The sequence below is a fragment of the Macaca fascicularis genome, chromosome 3 (genome assembly GCF_037993035.2).
Source record: "Macaca fascicularis isolate 582-1 chromosome 3, T2T-MFA8v1.1".
NCBI lineage: Eukaryota > Metazoa > Chordata > Mammalia > Primates > Cercopithecidae > Macaca > Macaca fascicularis.
Genome location: NC_088377.1, coordinates 191,032,814 through 191,047,008, shown reverse-complemented (window position 1 = coordinate 191,047,008; position 14,195 = coordinate 191,032,814). Strand labels below are relative to the sequence as shown.

Below are 14,195 nucleotides of genomic sequence, written 5' to 3'. Positions count from 1 at the left end.
AGGCTGATCCAGAGGAAGTCCAGACTTCAGAGTAGCTGTGATGGTTGCTCAACTAGAAATAGTGGAATTCACTCATCCATTCAGAAAGCATTTGTTGAATGGATACAGTGCACGTGGCACGGTAACACGGCTACAGTGCCAGACAAGAGGAAGTCCCTGCCCATTCTAGAGAGGACTGAGGGGAAGCCTGCATGCTAAACTGTGAGACTTTCTCCATCCCTTTCCCCTATTCTGTGACCCCAGCTCATGAGTAGCCACATTACACTTTCTGGCTGGAGCCAGGCGATACCATTTGGAGTCCTTACCCTTTGCATGTGATCTGCAAAATCAAGCTTTTCTGGATCTCCCTACTATGAAGCCATCAGCCAACAAGTGCCATCCATACTCAGAGGGAACCCAATCAGCGTCAGTCACCTCACCCCTTTTTTTTTTTTTTTTTTTTTTTTTTTGAGACGGAGTCTCGCTCTGTCGCCCAGGCTGGGGTGCAGTGGCTGGATATCAGCTCACTGCAAGCTCCGCCTCCTGGGTTTACGCCATTCTCCTGCCTCAGCCTCCCGAGTAGCTGGGACTACAGGGGCCCGCCACCTTGCCCGGCTAGTTTTTTGTATTTTTTAGTAGAGACGGGGTTTCACCGTGTTCGCCAGGATGGTCTCGATCTCCTGACCTCGTGATCCGCCCGTCTCAGCCTCCCAAAGGACTGGGATTACAGGCTTGAGCCACTGTGCCTGGCCAGTCACCTCACTCTTAATTCACAAAAGAGTAATTAAAGATCCACAGACTTTGGAGGCAACATCTCTCACATAAAAAACATAGATGAAAGCAAACAGAAAAAGAAAAGGAGGCAATACGAGGAGCAGAAGAAAACTTAAGACTTTGGGAGGCCTAGGCGGGCAGTTCATGAGGTCAGGAGTTTGAGACCAGCCTGACCAACATGGTGAAACCTCCTCTCTATTAAAAATACAAAAATTAGCTGGGTGTGGTGGTGCGTACCTGTAATCCCAGCTACTTAGGAGGCTGAGGCAGGAGAATCGCTTGAACCCGGGAGGCAGAGATTGCAGTGAGCCAAGATCACGCCACTGCACTACAGCCTGGGCAACAGAGCAAGACTCCATCTCAAAAAAAAAAAAACAAAACAAACAAAAAAAAAAACTGTATGTGTGTCTCATTGCTATCCTCAGGGAGATAAGGACAGATTTTGCATGCATGAAAAGGGAACACAGTATAAAACCAAAAAGAACTTCAAAGAATAAGAAAAAGGGCCTGAATACTCAAAATATGACCCAAGAAATTAAAAATTCAGTAGAAGGATTGAAAGAAAACTCATCCAGACAGTAGAATAAAAAAGATGGGGCCGGGCGCGGTGGCTCAAGTCTGTAATCCCAGCACTTTGGGAGGCCGACACGGGCGGATCACGAGGTCAGGAGATCGAGACCATCCTGGCTAACACAGTGAAACCCCGTCTCTACTAAAAAAAAAAAATACAAAAAAATAGCCGGGCGAGGTGGCGGGCGCCTGTAGTCTCAGCTACTAGGGAGGCTGAGGCAGGAGAATGGCGCAAACCCGGGAGGCGGAGCTTGCAGTGAGCTGAGATCCGGCCACTGCACTCCAGCCTGGGCGACAGAGCCAGACTCCGTCTCAAAAAAAAAAAAAAAAGATAGTGACAAAGACAATAGGAGAAAACAGATTTTAAAAGCTGTTAGAGGATCGATTTAGAGAGTCCAACTTTCAATGTCCAAGACAGAAGAATTCAGAAGACAGAGAGGAGAAAATTTCCCAGAGCAGAAACAGTGAGTTTATAGACAGAGAGGGCCCATCCAGCACCCAAAACCAAGACTCTCGCCAAGGGACTACATTGTGAAACTGCAGGCTTTTAACGGCTTCCTGTGGGGAGCTGGGGTGGGGGGAGGGAAGGACAGAATCAAAGCACAGGGAATTAAAATCACTTTGGAATTCTCAATAGTAACATTGAAAGTTGGGGAGCGGGTGGCCGGGCGCAGTGGCTCACGCCTGTAATTCCAGCACTTTGGGAGGCGGAGGCGGGCAGATCACGAGGTCAGGAGATCGAGACCATCCTGGCTAACACGGTGAAACCCTGTCTCTACTAAAAGTACAAAAAAATTAACCGGGCGTGGTGGCGGGCACCTGTAGTCCCAGCTGCTCCGGAGGCAGAGGCAGGAGAATGGCGTGAACCCGGGAGGCGGAGCTTGCAGTGAGCCGAGATTGCGCCACTGCACTCCACCCTGGGCGACAGAGCGAGACTCTGTCTCAAAAAAAAAAAAAAGTTAGGAAACAAGGGGGCAAAGCTTTTGAATATTGTGCAGAAAAATTATCACCAACTCTGCGTATGAAATTTCCAGACTAACGATCAACTGAGTATGATGTTAGAAGAAGGTGCTTTCAGAGACCTAAAGTCCCAGAAAGCAGCTGGAGGATGCACTTCATCAAACGAATGCAACAGACCATCAAAGGCAGGGAGGGCTGGTGACTTCCCAGGCTGGTGGGGAAGAGAGGATCCCAAGTAGTAGCTGGCAGCAGGCCCGGAGTGCATGGAACAATTCAGAGCGATTAGGGAAGTATGTCTCCGAGAAAAAAAAAAAAAAACAAAAAAAAACACTCCACCAGTAAATAGAGATTCATTCCTCTTTCAGAGATATCGGGATGATTAATGAAGTTTGCAGAAAACTTAGCAAAAAGGTCACCATAAATTCCCAGGAAAACAAAGAGCTGTATGAGAGAAAATCTAATCAGAGGACACTATAAAACCCAGCTGTTAAAAAAAATACTTGCATGATCATAATAATATAAATACTGAATATTGAGTTGAGAGACTAGAGGGAGAGAAAATGTGTGTGTGCGTGTGTGTACGCATGTGTTTGTGTGTGTCTGTGGGTGTGTGTGTAGATTGTGGGGCAGAAAGAGGCTTATACAAGAACTAAATTCTTGTCTTCTATCAGAGGAAGTTAGATAAAATTTAAAACTGAAAAAATGAAGAAATAACAGTATAAGCCTATTCTTCAGGTCAATGGAAGTACCATGGAGGAACGCTAAGAGTTTAAACCGGTTGCCTTTGGGGAGCAGGGATTTTATGCAGACAGGTGACATGGGGCTGCCAGTTTTTTGTTTTTTGTTATAAGCTTTATAAGCCTTTTTCTTTTGTTACTGTGGTGAAATATACATAACATAAAATTGATTATTTTAACTATTTTTAAATGTATGGTTCAGTTGTATTAAGCACATTCACACTGTCATGCAACCAACACCACCATCCATCTCCAGAACCTTTTCATTTTCCCAAACAGAAACTGTCTGTATTAAACACTAACTCCCCATTTTAACCTCCCCCCACGCCCCTGGCAACCTCCATTCTACGTTTGGTCTCTGTGAATTTGACTGGGCACGTCACATGAGTGGAATCATCCAGTATTTGGCTTATTCCACTTAGCATAATGCTCTTAAGGTTCATCCATGTTGTAGCATGTGTCAGACTGTCTTTCCTTTTTAAGGCTGAGTAATATCCCACATATGCATGTATTATGCAAACTTTTTAAGTCATATACATTGTTTTGATACAAAAACAATTTTTAAGAATTTTTGTGTGTATATCATTTAGGAATTGGAAGAAAGAGAAGAAGCCATGGATGTCTGTCTAGATTTGGGAGAATCAAAAGAAAGTTCCGAGACATTGTGCATTTATCTGTCAGTCATTGCAGAAGGGGTGCTTCAGCATATTTTCACCATTGACTGGACACACTCCAAGAAGAGGATAATTGATACAATGGGCCATGGAGAGCTCAGGGTTTGGATAGGTGAGGACAGAGTGACCCTGGGAAGAGTGGGAAGTTGGGAAAGTCAAAGATACAGCTTCTAGAGTCTCTGTGAACTATGAGGCAGGGAGCAGGGTTCGTGTTGAGAGAATCTGGGAGTGGCTTAGCAAAGCCAAATTCAGGATTGGACCAAAGGAGCTGGATGGTCTTGGGGGTCATTTATGGGACTGTGGGGTGACCTGGAGAGCTCCAAGCCTCACTGTGGAGTCTGCCTCTCTGGACGCCACAGCACAAGGGGCCCCAGATGTGCACACGTGCCCTGGTCAGTGCTGGGAAGTGTAGTTAGGGATTATTACCTCATCCCGCCCTGTCTTCATCACTTCTTCACACAGAAGTTTACTACCAAGCCCCTACCCTCATCTTCAACCCCCACACATGAGCTTACACCTGGCCCCACTTTCACCCCTCCTCACGAACACAGACAATTTTCGCAAGTAGGACAGACTCCCTGTAACACGTGGAAGGGAACTCATACAGGGGATAAGAAGGTCTTTCCTTCTCTCATTTTTCAGATGAGAAAGCCAAGACTTGGGAATATCCTGTAGCTTTGTTGAGGCACAAACCACTGAGGGGTGGAGGCAGACCCGTTCCCTGCAGTGGGGGTCTTTCAACCACATTCAACTCTCCTGTCAACAGCACACACGCAAACGTTCTCCCAGGATGAACACCTTTACAAAAGCATATGCTAGACAGATGATGGTGAATCTCCACTGCTCCCTCTTTGGGAGGGTGGTCACCATTTCCTCAGACTCTGGGGCCACCCCTCCTGTGTCCTCATTTGTACGAAGCAAAGAGGGGAAAATGGCCTCTGTATTCAGTGCAGTATAACTTCGTGGTTAAGATCACTGGCCTTGACTTTGCAGGGCCCAAGGCTCCAAGGCAGACTCTCCATTTATTAGCTGGCAGCCTTGAACAAGTTCTCTAACCTCTCCAAACCCCAGCATCTTCATCTGTAAGCACCAAAAAGAGAAATTACCACTTACGGTGGCTGGGTGGGTTGTAAAAGGGATGCGTGGACAGTGTCCAGCTCAGAGTCTGGCCTGTCATCAGTGCCCACTACACACTGGGTGTGACTGGCCATGTCTGAGGACAAGACATGCAGCCCCTAGGCCCCATATGGCACTGTCTGACTGTGTTATTGATCAGCTGTCTCCAACTCAGAAGGGCACAGAAAAGGTCATCCTGAAGTCCTTTCTTGTTGTAGGAGTCAACATTTTTAGCCACAGACTTGGAAAGGGCAGCCAGATGGTTTTGGGGCATCCAGGGGCCAGATGGTGAGGAGGGGATCCTGGCAAGAAGGGAAGCAATTTGCAGGGGAGGAAGTTTGCCAGCTCCTTGGAATGTGCAGAATGTCAGACATCATTGGCAGCTGTGCGTCCTCAAGGCTCCAGTGGCATTTGTCTCTTCATGGCCATCCAGCATCCTTTCCCATTTCCTATAGGAACCTAAGCTTCTTTTGGGGGAACCTGCTCTTTCCCTTTGGGTGTCTTTTTGGTGGGATAGTAAAGCAAGGTACACCCCCTTATCCCAGCACAGGTCAGACAGTTGTCCCATGTTAGGCCAAACACTTTCCTTAGGGACCCGCAATCTTGAGCAGGGCAACCCAAGGATGGATGAAAAAAACAGCAGAGACTAGTATTGCAACCCCTGCTTTTTTTTGTTCTCCATTTGCTTGGTAGATCTTCCTCCATCCCTTTATTTTGAGCCTATGTGTGTCTGTGCATGTGAGATGGGTCTCCTGAATACAGCAAACTGATGGGTCTTGACTCTTTATCCAGTTTGCCAGTCTGTGTCTTTTAATTGGACCATTTAGTCCATTTACATTTAAGGTTAATATTGTTATGTGTGAACTTGATCCTGTCATGATGATATTAACTGGTTATTTTGCTCGTTAGTTGATGCAGTCTCTTCCTAGCATCGATGGTCTTTACATTTTGGCATGTTTTTGCAATGGCTGGCTCCAGTTGTTCCTTTCCACGTTTAGTGCTTCCTTCAGGGTCTTTTGTAAGGCAGGCCTGGTGGTGACAAAATCTCTAAGCATTTGCTTATCTGTAAAGGATTTTATTTCTCCTTCACTTATGAAACATAGTTTGGCTGCATATGAAATTCTGGGTTGAAAATCCTTTTCTTTAAGAATGTTGAATATTGGCCCCCACTCTCTTCCGGCTTGTAGAGTTTCTGCTGAGAGATCTGCTGTTAGTCTGATGGGCTTCACTTTGTGAGTAACCCGACATTTCTCTCTGGCTGCCCTTGTCTATATGGCTCAGGAGTAGCGAACTTGACTGTTAAATAGTTTTTGGGTTCATAGGTTTCTGCATCCACCCATGAAAAAGCTAACTACTATGGGAATTGCCTCCTTGCCATAAGCAATGAGATAACTGGGCAAAATAAATAAAACAATGGTTTTCAGACACTAAACAATAAGCAGAGGAGAGCAGTGAGAGGGAAAACAATGGCCCTACAATGACTAAGCCCTGCAATACCCCAGCTTACTGCCTGTGGTCTGCAGTGAAGGGACAGGGAATCAACACAGTCCCCAGGGGTCTCATTGAGTTGAAGAGACAAAAATAAGACTTCAAGGAGGTCAGGGAAGCTAGAGTTTGTAGGTGAAAGTACCAAAGAGGAGGAAGCTGCATGAAAAGTTCTGGGAAACTGTGGAGAGGTCCCATGACGAGGATGAGTGTGCCTGGAAGACTGTTCTCATTTTCTATTGGTTCATGACAAACAGCCTTAGAGGCCCCAACAGCACAAACTTATTATCTCACAGTTTCTGTGGGTTGGTGTTCTGTGCTTTCTTAGACTCTTTGTCGCTTGGCCTCCATTCATTACAGGGTCAATTATGTTAACTGTATTTTCTTATGTCTGTATTCTTGATGCTCTGGCATTTGTGGTTTCACTGACTGGGCAGAGACTGCCCCTCTCAGGGTTACCCAATTCTTAGAGACAGCAAAGGGTTCACCTGGGAGCACACCTTCTATATGCAAACTAACCAACCCAGAGCCCATCCTCCAAACCATCCTTATCAAACTCTAACATACCATGGCAATATTCCCCTACTCTAAATTACTCCAGGGCCAGGTATCAAGACAATTAGGGACAGGCTCTATGGCCCTAGGATTCACCAGGATTATTCAAACCAGCCAGTCCTAAACTGGTGGGCCTGCTTTGCCTTACTTTTCCCATGGTAACCCCAATAAAGGTTCTGGCCTATGCTTTCCTGTCACTTCTGTCTTCTAACCAAAACTGGTGCTTCACCCATGTGGCTCTGCATGATGGGGCATGCCTCCTTCTGTTGGATAATATAAGTAATAAACATCTTCTTTCAATGGCATTGGTCTCTGTGTTGTCTCTCCAGTTCTCCTCCATAAATTAAAATCTCATAGGTGAAAATGAGACAGTTAGGGGTTCAGAAATATCTTAGCTGGTCATCTCCTCAGAGCCTTGTAAGGCTGAAATCTAGATGCAGCCAGGCTCAGGCTCAGGGCTCTTTTCCAGGCTCACTGGTTTGGGCAGATTTCATTTCTCTGTGGCCATATGATTGAGGTCCCTATTGCCTGCTGGCTGTTGGCCAGGCACCTAGGGGTTGCCCTCAGGTCCCAGCCACATGGTCCTTCCAGAAAATGGCAACCCACCGTTTCAAAGCTAGAAGGAGGATCTCTTTCTTCAAGAAAGACCAGGACCTTCTTTTAAAGGGCTCCTCTGATTAGATCATACCTACCTAGGATAACTTCCCTTTTGATTAATCAAAGTCAACTTATTAGAGACCTTAATCCGAAAAATGCCTTTACCTTTATGATACAGTGTAACCTAATCATGAGAGTGAAATCTCATCATGTTCATAAGTTTTACCCACAAGGAAAGGAAGAGGGTTATATGGTCCATATATCCCAGGGGGTAGGAATTTTGGTGGGAGCTGGAAGGTACCTTAAAATTCTGTCTAGACAACAGGAAAATCCTTAAGTCCAAAAGGAAACAAAAACAAAAACAAACAAAAAAAAAACACCAAAAATACACCAGTAGGCAGCAAGGCAAACAACTCCTAGAGTTCACACAAGACCAGAAAGAATTCATGTTCCAATCAAAGAGAGTGGAGAGATCTCATAATACCTAAGTCACTGAGCAAAGTTATCAGAAGGTTCTTGCCATAGAAGTGAAGGTAAATTATATTGTAGTTTCTCTTAGCTGGGGTATATCCCAAAATCCCTAGTAGATGCCTGAAACCACAGATAATATCAAATCTTAATTATACTTTTTTTTCTTATACATACATGCCTATAATAATAATAATGATAATTTAATTTATAAGTGTGGCACAATAAGAGATTAACAATAATCAATAATAAAATAGAAAAATAATAACTGTATACTTTAATAAAAGTTATATGAATGTGGTCTCCCTCTCTCTCACTGTCTCTCAAAATATTTTATTGTGCTATGTGGGGAAAAGAAAGAAAGATCAGCCTGTTACTGTGTCTATATAGAAAGAAGTAGACATAAGAGACTCCATTTTGTTCTGTATTTGAGATGCTGTTAATCTGTGACCCTACCCCCAACCTTGTCCTTGCAAGAGACATATGCTGCGGTGACTCAAGGTTTAATGGATTTTGGGCTGTGCAGGATGTGTCTTTGTTTTTTTTTTTTTTTTTTTTTGAGACGGAGTCTCGCTGTGTCTCCCAGGCTGGAGTGCAGTGGCGTGATCTCGGCTCACTGCAAGCTCCGCCTCCCGGGTTCACACCATTCTCCCGCCTCAGCCTCCCAAGTAGCTGAGACTACAGGCGCCCGCCACCACGCCCGGCTAGTTTTTTGTATTTTTAGTAGAGACGGAGTTTCACCATGTTAGCCAGGATAGTCTCGATCTCCTGACCTCGTGATCCACCCGCCTCGGCCTCCCAAAGTGCTGGGATTACAGGCTTGAGCCACCGCGCCCGGCCGGATGTGTCTTTGTTAAACAAGTGCCTGAAGGCAGCTTGCTGGTTAAAAGTCATCACCATTCTCTTAATTTCAGCTACCCAGGGACACGTACATGGCCAAAGGTCGCAGGGACCTCTGCCTAGGAAAGCTAGGTATTGTCCAAGGTTTCTCCCCATGTGATAGGCTGAAACAATGCTAAAAGGTTTATGGAGACGTTTGCATATGCATCTCAAGGCACAGCATTTTCCTTTATACTTATTCATGTCACAGAGGTTTTTTGTTCATATGTCTTACTGCCGATTTCCTCCCTACAATGATCCTATTGTCCTGCCACTCCCTTATCTTTAAGATGGTAAAGATAATTATCAATAAATACTAAGGGAACTCAGAGACCGGTGCCGGCGTGGGTCCTCTGTAAGCTGAGCACCGGTCCCCTGGGCCCACTTTCTCTTTCTCTATACTTTGTCTCTATGTCTCATTTCTTTTCTCAAGTCCCTCGTTCCACCTAACGAGAAACACCCACAGGTGTGGAGGGGCAGGCCACCCCTTCAGTGCTATATCACCTATTTTCAGACCAAGGTTGACCACAGGTAACTGAAACCTTGAAAAGTGAAACTATAGATAAAGGGGGACTAATTTACAGAATAAAGGCTACTCTGGACTCACTCTAACAAAATGTAAAAGCAAGCCTCAAATGGAGTAGGTTGACAGCCAAGTTACTTAATTGCATCCCAAAACAAAATTCAATACTCTTTAAAGGAATACAACTAAATCTAGTATTCAGCACTCTGTAAAGGAATATAACCAAATGTAGCATCCAATTTTACATTCACAACACAAAATTCACAACGTCCCACATACAAACAAAAATACAAAGGAAAATATGAGCCATAATCAGAGGAAAAACAGATGCAGAAAGGAGCAAGATGATGAAGTTAGCAGAAAATCACTTTAAAACAGCTATTATAAATCCTGTAAATGTGCTCAAATATGCAAAGGAAGACAAGGACATAATGAGAAAAGAAATAAAAAATATTAAAAAGGCCCAAATATAACTTCTATAGATAAAAATATAATATCTGAAATGAAAAGTAACTGGATTAGATCTTTTAGAAGGAACGATTTTTAAACTTAAAGACATAGCAATATAAGCTACCAAAATGAAGTACACGGAGGAAGAAGACACAAAAAAATAAGCATAGATTTAGTAAGCTGTGAGACAATATCAAGCAGTTTAATACATATATATTTGGTCAGGCATGGTGGCTCATGCTGTAATTCCAACACTTTGGGAGGCCAAGGTGGGAGGATTGTTTGAAGCCAGAATTTCAAGACCAGCCTATGTAATAAGCAAAACCCTGTGTCTACAAAAAAAATTTTTAATTAGCCAGGTGTGGTGGTGTGTGCCTATAGTCCCAGCTACTCAGGAGGTTGAGGTGAGAGGATTGCTTGAGCCCAGGAGTTTGAGGCAACAGTGAGCTATGATCATGCCACTGCATTCCAGCATGAGTGATAGAGCAAGACCTGTCTTTAAAAAACACAAAAAATGTGGTGTGGTGTGGTGTGCGTGTGTGTGTGTGTGTGTGTGTGTGGTCTCTGAAGAAAAGAACAGAGAGAAATACAGAAAAAAATTTTAATAAATGGTCCAAAAGTTTTCAAATTTGATGAAAATTAGAAATCCACAGATCACCTCAACAAATTCCAAGCGTGAGTATCATAAAGAAAACAAAACCAAAGCACATCATGATAAAGTTGCTGAAAGCTAATGATAAATATTAAAGACAGCCAACACAGAGGAATGAAAGCAGACTTCTTATCAGAAATTATGCAGTCTAGAAAGGGAAAAAGGAACATCTTTTTAAAAATACTACTAATTCTATATTCAATGAGTTCTACACCCAGTGAAAATATCTTTCATCAATGAAGGCAAACATTTTTTCAGGCCAACAAAAAGCTGAAAGAATTTGTTACCCATAGACTTACTTTATAGGAAGTAGACTAGGCTTCTTCAGGGAAAGAGAAAAATGATACCAGATGAAAATCCGGATTTGCACAAAGTAATAAAAAGTGTCAGAAATGGTACATATGTAGAGTAATATAATTTTGTCTCATTTTAAAAACTCTTTAAAGGATAATTAATGTAGCTGGGCACAGTGGCTCACACCTGTAATCCCAGGATTTTGAGAGGTCAAGGCAGGACTATCACTTGAGGCCAGGAGTTCAAGACCAGCCTGGGCAACATAATGAGATCCTGTCTCGTTTTTAAATTAAAAAATTAAAAACAAAAAGAAAAAATAAAAATAAGTAATGCAAAAATAATATAAATGTATTGGGTTTATAATATACATTGAAGTAAAATCTATGACAATAATAACACAACGGACAAAACGAGGGAAATGGAAATCTGTTGTAAGATTCTTACACTATCAGAGAAGTAGTAAAACATTATCTGAAGGTAAAATGTGATAAGTTGAAGATGATACTGCGATCTCTAGAGGAACCCTAAAAAATATAAAACAAAGAGGAATAGCTAATAAGCTCATGGTGGAGACAAAATGAGATCGTACAAAAAAAAAATGCAGTCCCAATGAAGTCAGGAAAACAAGAACAAAATCTACTATTTGGAACAAATAAAACCAAATGTGGCTGGGCATACTGGCTCAGCACTTTGGGAGTGTTGCTCAGCACTTTGGGAGGCTGAGGCCACAGGAACAACTGAAGCCAGGAGTTCGAGGCTAGTAGGGGCTCTTTGCATTCCAGAACAATCAGGCCCAGGGCCCAAACCCAGGCCCTCAAGCTACGTCTACATCTGGATTTAACCCCACCACTCTCCTTTTCCCAAAAAGCTAACCCTGCAGCTTAATTGGCTGGGTGCTGGCAGGTGTGGAGGGGGTTGTACAGAAGAGCTGCTCTGTTGTGCATTACATAACTTCACACCTGTTGCTCCTGGGGAGCTACAGGAGACAGGGTGGCCAGAGCATAGCTTGTGAATGACTGTGATTATTAATATATCTTTATTTAAAGAAGATGAGTACCTTGGGGGTATAGCTCAGGGGTAGAGCATTTGACTGCAGATCAAGAGGTCCCTGGTTCAAATCCAGGTGCCCCCTTTGTTATTACCAGTTTTACACTGGGCAATTATAGAATAACTCCTTGTTACCTGGTGGGCTCTGTCTCCACGAAAAATAATTTTTTAAAAAATTAGCTGGACATGGTGACTCACACCTGTAGTCCTAGCTACTTGGGAGGCTGACACAGTAGAATCACTTAAACAAAGAAATCTATAAGCTATCCATAAGAATGCCACTTTAAATATAACAAGATGAATAGTTTAAGAAAGTGAAAAAGTATATGCCAAACAAACACTAACCAAAAGAAAGATGAAAAGTCTATTTTATAACAGACTAAATAGACCAGAACAAGGAAAACTAATGCATTGAAGAAGAATATTTCATAATGATAAAAAGATCAATTCATCAAGAGAACATAACAGTCTTAAATGTGTATGCATCTATTAACAGAGTTTCAAAATACAAGAGGCAACAACTACTGAGATCAACTGATCAACTTTGGGTAACTGAAGTTGGATCTGAATTTTTACCTCAAAAAATAAATGGATCTTCATGTTGTCTAAGCCAAAAAAAGACAAATGAACAACATAATGAAAAAAAAATAGAACATACCTAAATAAAATTTCAGATTATAAGAGAATACTATGGGCCAGGCGCAGTGGCTCACACCTGTAATCTCAGCAGTTTGGGAGGCCAAGGCGGGCGGATCACCTGACGTCAGGAGTTCAAGACCAGCCTGACCAACATGGCAAAACGCTATCTCTACTAAAAATTCAAAAATTAGCCGGGCATGGTGCCTGTAATCCCAGCTACTCAGGGGGCTGAGGCAGAAGAATCGCTTGAACCCAGGAAGTGGAGGTTGCAGTGAGGCAAGATTGCACTCCAGCCTGGGCAACAAGAGCAAAACTCCGTCTAAAGAAAGAAAGAGAAAGAAAGAAAGAGCGAATACTTTGTACAACTTTATTACATTTTCTAAGTGAAAATGAATTCTAAAAATGACCTAAGATGAAGCAGAGCACTTAAATAGACCAATAATGACAGAATTCACTAAAAGATCATTAAGGAGCTCTTCCTCACAAAAGGCACCCCACCTAGAGGCTTACAGGCAAGTTCCTGCTAATCTTTAGTTAAAAATATGTAATTCTATGTTATATAGAATGTTCCAGCATATAGAACGCTTTACATCTCTCCAAATCATTCTAGGAAATTCACATAATCCTGATATAAAACATAAATTACAAGAGCATATACCACAAAGAAAGCCATAGTCCAATCTCATTTCAGAATAATCTAGACAAAATAGTAGAAAATCTTATCTGATAGTACAATCCCACATAACCAAGAAGGACTTAAAACAGAAATGCACTGATGGCTCAATATTGGAACATCTATTACTATCAAGTAGGGGCTCTTTGCATTCCAGAACAATCAGGCCCAGGGCCCAAACCCAGGCCCTCAAGCTATGTCTACATCTGGATTTAACCCCACCACTCTCCTTTTCCCTAAAAGCTAAGGCTGCAGCTTAATTGGCCAGGTGCGGGCAGGTGTGGAGGGGGTTGTACAGAAGAGCTGCTCTGTTGTGCATTACATAACTTCACACCTGTAGCTACTGGGGAGCTACAGGAGACCGGGTGGCCAGAGTGTAGCTTGTGAATGACTGTGATTATTAATATATCTTTATTTAAAGGAGATGAGTACCTTGGGGGTATAGCTCAGGGGTAGAGCATTTGACTGCAGATCAAGAGGTCCCTGGTTCAAATCCAGGTGCCCCCTTTGTCACTACCATTTTACACTGGGCAATTATAGTATAGCTCCTTGTTATCTGGTAGGCCAACCTCAAGGAACCACCTTTCCCACCAATGGCAAAGACTGAAGTGTTTCTCTTGTGACATTTTCACATATTTCATTTTTACCTCCTCAGCCGTAATTATTTCCTAGAGGGGCAGAGGAAGGCTGCCCTAGGTTTTTTCTGTTTCCCTTGTACCTAATTATTATCATCGAGATTTTATTTGCTTACACCAAGCTTGCTTTAAAAAAAGGATCCAAGGCAACTTACAATGAAAGACACAATAAAACTCTAACTGGTAAAACAAGTATTAAAAAACCGGCGCCAAATGTCTAGGAGAGGTGGTAAATAATTATTCCCAAGAGCCTAGGTTAGGAGAAGCTCTTACTGTGGAATTCAAAACATCTCATAGCTCCCAGTAATCATGCAGAGGGAAAACAGACCAATTCACCAGTGGATAAAAATATTTTATTAGCTCTGAAGAACAGCAAGCATTAATATGATAGGTCTTAATAGATGGAACAGTAGACAGATGATGGTGACTGCCAGGGCAACCATGTGCAGACACACAGGTTGCACATTATATAACTTTACCAATTACAC

The 14,195-nt window shown here is 42.8% G+C and overlaps 2 non-coding genes across 2 annotated transcripts; both read left to right on the top strand.

The window, feature by feature from the left end:
* The first annotated feature begins 11,773 nt into the window (after positions 1-11,773).
* Positions 11,774-11,845, top strand: TRNAC-GCA (transfer RNA cysteine (anticodon GCA)). The gene has a single exon. It is a non-coding gene; the product is annotated as a tRNA-Cys (tRNA).
* Positions 11,846-13,507: 1,662 nt separating this feature from the next.
* Positions 13,508-13,579, top strand: TRNAC-GCA (transfer RNA cysteine (anticodon GCA)). Its single transcript has one exon. It is a non-coding gene; the product is annotated as a tRNA-Cys (tRNA).
* The last annotated feature ends 616 nt before the right edge of the window (positions 13,580-14,195 follow it).